The sequence below is a fragment of the Candoia aspera genome, chromosome 2 (assembly GCF_035149785.1).
Source record: "Candoia aspera isolate rCanAsp1 chromosome 2, rCanAsp1.hap2, whole genome shotgun sequence".
Lineage (NCBI taxonomy): Eukaryota > Metazoa > Chordata > Lepidosauria > Squamata > Boidae > Candoia > Candoia aspera.
The window spans coordinates 110,162,246-110,169,424 of record NC_086154.1 but is presented as its reverse complement, the minus strand read 5'-3'; positions in this window follow the sequence as shown (position 1 = coordinate 110,169,424).

The following is a 7,179-nucleotide window of genomic DNA, read 5'->3' as shown; positions in this document are numbered from 1 at the left end:
TCAAACTATCGAACAGTAGCACTCATCTCACATGCCAGTAAGGTAATGCTCAAGATCCTCCAAGGTAGACTTCAGCAATTCATGGAGCGAGAATTGCCAGATGCACAAGCTGGGTTTAGAAAAGGCAGAGGAACTAGGGACCAAATTGCCAATATCCACTGGATAATGGACAAAGCCAGGGAGTTTCAGAAAAACATCTATTTCTGTTTTATTGACTATTCTAAAGCCTTTGACTGTGTGGACCATAACAAATTGTGGCAAGTTCTTAGCGGTATGGGGATACCAAGTCATCTTGTATGCCTCCTGAGGAATCTGTATAACGACCAAGTAGCAATGGTAAGAACAGACCACGGAACAACGGACTGGTTTAAGATTGGGAAAGGAGTACGGCAGGGCTGTATACTCTCACCCTACCTATTCAACTTGTACACAGAACACATCATGCGACATGCTGGGCTTGAGGAATCCAAGGCTGGAGTTAAAATCGCTGGAAGAAACATTAACAATCTCAGATATGCAGATGATACCACTTTGATGGCTGAAAGCGAAGAGGAACTGAGGAGCCTTATGATGAAGGTGAAAGAAGAAAGTGCAAAAGCTGGCTTGCAGCTAAACCTCAAAAAAACCAAGATTATGGCAACCAGCTTGATTGATAACTGGCAAATAGAGGGAGAAAACATAGAGGCAGTGAAAGACTTTGTATTTCTAGGTGCAAAGATTACTGCAGATGCTGACTGCAGTCAGGAAATCAGAAGACTTTTAATCCTTGGGAGAAGAGCAATGACAAATCTCGATAAAATAGTTAAGAGCAGAGACATCACACTGACAACAAAGGTCCGCATAGTTAAAGCAATGATATTCCCAGTAGTAGCATATGGCTGCGAGAGCTGGACCATAAGGAAGGCGCTGAGAAGGAAGATCGATGCCTTGGAACTGTGGTGTTGGAGGAAAATTCTGAGAGTGCCTTGGACTGCAAGATCAAACCAGTCCATACTCCAGGAAATGAAGCCAGACTGCTCACTTGAGGGAATGATATTAAAGGCAAAAGTGAAATACTTTGGCCACATCATGAGAAGACAGGACACCCTGGAGAAGATGCTGATGCTAGGGAGAGTGGAGGGCAAAAGGAAGAGGGGCCGACCAAGGGCAAGGTGGATGGATGATATTCTAGAGGTGATGGACCCGTCCCTGGGGGATCTGGGGGTATTGACGACTGACAGGAAGCTCTGGCGTGGGCTGGTCCATGAAGTCACGAAGAGTCGGAAGCGACAGAATGAATAAACAACAAACACCTTTACTTTTCCAACACTGGAGTTAAAATTAAATTACTTTAATCTGACTAGTTTATACAGGTTGGCTTCCTGGGAGAACATTGGATTAGCTGCACAGAACATGCATAGTCTTGGCTCTTTCCTCTCCTCTCCTAAATCAGGCTTGATTCCTGGTGACTACATGGATAAGTCTATGCAGTTTTCTAGGTAGCATATTTGGAAGTAGTTTACCATTGCTTTTTTCCTAGGGCTGAGAGAGAGTGACTAGACAAAGTCATCCAGCTGGCTCTTGTGCCCAAGGTAGGACTAGCACTCAGGTTTCCCTGCTCTTAGTCCAACATCTTGACCACTAGATTTTTGAGGGTCCCAGGTTACCCCTTCCCTCAGCCTGTGTGCAGCCAAACTCCTAAAAGCGAATGGCTAGTCTGAAAAGCATTTCCAAAACAACAGTCAGTCACATATTATTCTTAGAGATGGAATCCTTCCCTTGGCTGTGTAATCAATATGCTTCCCTGAGTAACTGGATGAACTTTACAGTCATTAGAACCTCTTAATGGGCTCTTTTGAGTTAAATTTTAAGATCCTGTTATTGTTAACGATTCCTTGTTGGCAATGACTGCCCATAATTAGCCTTGGTTGACAACCCTGGTAACACACCAGAATCTCCATGGCTGCATTCCAAGGCGCTCCCAAGAGCCTGACAGCTCTACCACCCAGGAAAGTTCATAGCCCCTTGATCCAGGGTCTATTCAGCAGGCACTTGAAAACCATCTGTTCGCTTTAGCCTCGGTCCACATGGTCCACTATCTGCTCCTGGCTGATTTCCAAGGAGTCCAGCTGCATATGGTTTGGGGCTGCCATCTTGGTCTGTAATCTTGCATCTCTATTAGCATCATTTCATCCTTGGAGCCACTACTGAGATCAGTGCACCAGGCAGTGAAAATCCTGTGCTGGAGGGAGGGTGGGTGCTGCCCATGACCAGGCTGGGCTCACATGGTGAGGTACGAATAGGACAGCTTTCCTTTAAAGAAAGATTGGATCTCACATAGTCTCAACAGATGATACAGTTTATATTTTTCAAATTTATCGTCATATAATTATCGTTCTCCATTTGTAATAGCGCTTTTGATGACGAACTGAGGAGCCAGGTTTCAAAACCTCACTCATCTACTTTGTGATATTGGGCCCATCACTTTCTTCTCTAGCCTATCTCACAGATGCTATGGTCGCTCAGGTATCTTCTTGGAGGGAGGCAAGGTAGAAATATGATAAATCAGAAATATATATTTTCACACTTATATATTTTGATAGATTAGAGATGGAAGTAATGAAATGTTTTCAATTCCTGCTAAATTTGAGAATAGGCCAATTTGGTGAAATTTGAAAATATTGTTACATAGTAGAACACTTACCTATTTTTGCATGAGGCCATAATTAGAACTGTCACCCTTCTTTTTCTTTTCTCTTTGTTTGAAATTTGCTTTTATTAATTATAAAATAGGCATTTCATCATTTAGCACACTCATGATGCAGTTCATCAACTGACCCTTGCATGGCTCCCTATGAGACTCAAAAGTATTAGAGGGAATGAACTACATATGCATTTCAGATCACATGCATGTGATCGTTGCTCAAGATCATTTATGTCTGACCAACTCACTTTCTAGTATTATAACACTAATACAGTTGGTTTGTTTTTGGTCTAATAGTATATTTGGTGAAATCCATCTCAAGGCCACTCCCCCTTTTAAGACTCTGTGGTGGATGGTCTGTACATTACATAAAGGAAAAGGAAGCAAGCCACACTATGACTGTCATGTGTGAATTAGGTGCATAGTTCTAAATAATGAAAGGGCCTATGTTTTAGATATGCATGCCCAAACCACAAACCCTTTCCTCAAAGAAGTTTGCCTGATCTACATCAATTACAATGCTAGCATTATGGCTTAGTCAAAGATGATGAAATTATTTTATTATGAGGGGAATGCACATGAACGCAATTTCAATATCTTTTTTTTTCTTTTGTGCCTTTGAGTCAGTGTTGACTCCTTGCAACTGCCTGGACAAGTTTTCTTGGCAAGAGTTTTCAGCAACAGTTTGCCCTTACCTGCTTCCTAGGACTGGGATAGAGGGACTGGCCCAGGTCACCCAGCTGGATTTGTGCCTAAGGTGGAACTAGTATTCACGGTTTCTAGCCTGATGCCTTAATTGCTACACCACACTGACTCTCCTATATATCATTTACATGAGTTAAAAACCACCTCTTCCTGGTTCATTTGTATGAATCAGTGCTGGGTTTCTTCTTTTGTGAGACTGATGTAATTACAACATTGCCATGACCAATCCTTAACAAACTACAGGTAGTCCTCAGGTTATGATGGCAGTTGGGACCTGGAACTCTGTCGCTAAGTGATGCAGTTGTAAAGCATGATGTCATGTGACTGCATCACTTAGCAACAGCAATTCCAGCAGTCCCAGTTGCCATCGTTAAACGAGGACCACGCAGGTCATTAAGCGAGGAGCTCACATGAACGCGACTTCTGACTTCCTGCTGGCTTCCCCATTGACTTTGTTTGTGGGAAGCTGATGGGGAACATTGGAAATCACAATCATATGACCACAGGATGTTATGATGGGCAGAACTCCAAGGACTGGTCATAAGTCTCCCTCATTCAGTGCTGTTGTAACTTTGAACAGTTGCTGAATGAATGGTTGTAACCGGAGGACTACCTGTACTTCTGACTCCAACCTCTCTGTAGAAACTTCCCTCAGATGAGATTAAGGACTGGAACAGTCAGTTAGGAAATGGGCTGAGAGCCTAGTACGTTCTTGACCACTGAAAGGGCAATTGAGATGCAGGATTTTTAGTTAATGTAGTCCAGATGTGCCCAGGGGCATTATCATTTTGCATATCTAATTACTGTTCTTGGCTGCAAACAGGAAAAAAAACCCCAAACAATCTGAGGCTGATTGCCTGGGAAGCCAGCCTTTTTTAAAATGTTCCCTGAAAGAAAAAGGACCTGGAAAAGATCTATCTATGTGGTCACTAAGAGTTGACACCAACTTGATGGCACAGAATCAATCAATCAAAACAGAAAAGGGGAGGAATCTTAAATCCATAATCTGACCCTATCAGAACACCAGAATGAGTTTCTGAAATTCTTTATTATGAATGGTTTATAATAAGTAAGTGCAATTGATTGGGGGTCTGGGGAGAAATAAATCAATTAGCCATCACAAAACAGTTTCGCTATACACAGCAATATTCCTTATTCTACATTAGCTCATTTTTAAAAAGAGGAGCACCACTAACCTTAAGGAAGTTCTTTTGAAACATGGAATCCATATGATTCATCACTAGGGCGAGGATTTCTATGACATGTCATATTTTTTCTGGAACCTTTATTTGAATTTATAAGTAAGTTAAAGCATGTTTTAGAGTAATCTGGTGAGAATTAGATGCTTTTTATTTTGCCTGAAAAGTCATATTTTGACTTTTTAAAGATGTTATGTCATATTTCTGCTTAAATTTGTAACAAATGTCATATTTTGATCATATTTTGGTCATTGGCAACCCTCTTGATAAGCCAGCAAGTTTGAGCCAGCAAAGAAAGTGAGAATTTGCCTGTTTTTTTTCTTTTTCTTATTTGCTCCCCAACTCAGGGAGATGTGTGTGTGTGTGTGTGTGTGTGAGAGAGAGAGAGAGAGAGAGAGGTGGGAACAAAGGCTTCTCCCTTGACCAGGCCTGAAAAAAAAGGTGAGAATTTGCCTGTTTTGTTTTATTTTTCTTATTTGCTCCCCAACTCAGGGCTCTGTGTGTGTTTGTGTGTGTGTGTAAGAGAGGGAAAGCAACCTTTTTTAAAATGACTTCAGCAGGCAGAGGCTTCTCCCCTGACCAGGCCTGAAAATAAGAGTGAGACGGCCTATTTTTTTTTTTTCTCATTTGCTCCCCAACTCAGGTGTATGTGTGTGTTTGAGGTGGTGGAGTCACATGAGAGCTGCAATCTGGTTTCAACATGCCTAAAAGTAGATGTTCAGCGAGTGTGAAATTACAGTGTCTTGTTCAAGAATTTGGGGAGCAGATTTCCAGTAGCAATGGTGATATTTTGTTTTGTAAACTGTGTGAAGTTAAGATATTGGCCCAAAAGCATTGTAATATTCAACGACATTGTGACACTGAGAAACACAAGAGCTGTTTAGCAAGATTTACCTTAATTGAGAACAGGCAATGTCTCCTTTTCGAGAGAGCTTCTTCTTCAACTGCAGGTTCATCAAATACCCAGTCAGAATTTTGTAAGAATCTCTGTACAATGATGGTTATTTCAAATATTCCCTTAAGGAAATTAGGTAGTGGTAGCCTCAGGCATTTCTTGGAGAAGTACACCAGTCACCCGATTCCAAATGAATCAACTGTAAGGAAAAATTCCATCTCTGCCTGCTATGAAGATGTGTTAGTAAAGATAAAATCTGCTGTTGACGACAGTAAGATACGGGTTTCAGTAGATGAAACAAATGATGTAAACGGAAGACATGTAGCCAATGTTATTATTGGTACTCTGAAATGTGACAAGCCTGGTGAAGTATTTCTTCTAACATGTGAAACTCTACAAAAAGTAAACAATTTCACTATTGCTATGCTCTTTGATGATTCTATGAAAACACTCTGGCCAGATGGTGTAAAAAGGGGAAATATCCTTCTCTTTGTAACAGATGCTGCTCCATACATGACTAAAGCAGCCAAGGGACTTAAACTTCTTTATCCAAAAATGATCCATATCACATGCCTTGCACATGGTTTACACAGAGTTGCCAAAGAGATTCAAAGCAACTATCCTGATGTAGATAATTTTGAATGGGGAAAAAATGTTCATTAAAGCTCCACTTTGAGTACAAAAAATCAAATACTTTGGCTCTCCCTCCCCAACCTTTCATGACATGTTGGGGGACTTGGCTGGATGCGGCTATGTACTATTTCACAAATTATGCTTCCTTGCAGTGGATAGTTAAAGAATTTGACTGTTGTGAATCTTCATCAAGATTGTGCAAGATTCCTTTTCTGAAACCTTGGCTGGAAACTTAGCATATATAAGATCTAACTTCAGTGGATTATCAAAAGCAATCACCCACCTTGAAACTGTAGGAATGGAACTTAGTGATTCACTGAACATTGTAAAACAAACTGAGAGTGATTTAAAGGAAGCAAAGGGGAAAGTGCCTGAAAAAAGTAATGATAAACTGCAAAGAGTGCTGCATTCTAACCTGGGTTATTCAATACTTTGCAAAATAAGTAACATTCTAAATGGACTCAAAGCAAAATTTGAAGACTTCGAGCCAGGATTTTCTCCAGATGAGTTTGCTTTTTTCAAATTTCCTATAACCTCTTGTGATGTCAAACGGAGTTTCTCCAGATACAAGAACATACTGGTGGACAACAGAAGAAGTTTTGAGTTTGATAACCTCAAGATGCATGTGATCATCCAATGCAATTCTGCTATTAATGAAAACTAATCCAGGGATGACCATTTTACTCTCAAAATGTTCATTTGATTCCTTCAGTACTAGCACTTCTGCACTGGAAGTGAAGAAGAATAAACCTTTTAATTTGTGTGTGTGTATGTCTGTGTGTGTGTGTAAGCACAGGTTTTTAAAAATTGGGTGCTAATTTCAGAAAAATTGTAAAGTCATATTTTTGCTTTAAAATTCATATTTTTGGTTTAATTGGTCATATTGGTCACAGTTTTAAGGTCATAAATGATTGCATATTTCTAACGTTTAGGTCATACAAATCCTCGCCCTATTCATCACCATCTGGAAGTGAAAATAAATTAAAATCCCACTAGCAAACCCCTTTTTCCAGAAGTTCCCCAATAAAAGAGCCACTTTGGTGTAGTGGTTAAGGCAACGGGCT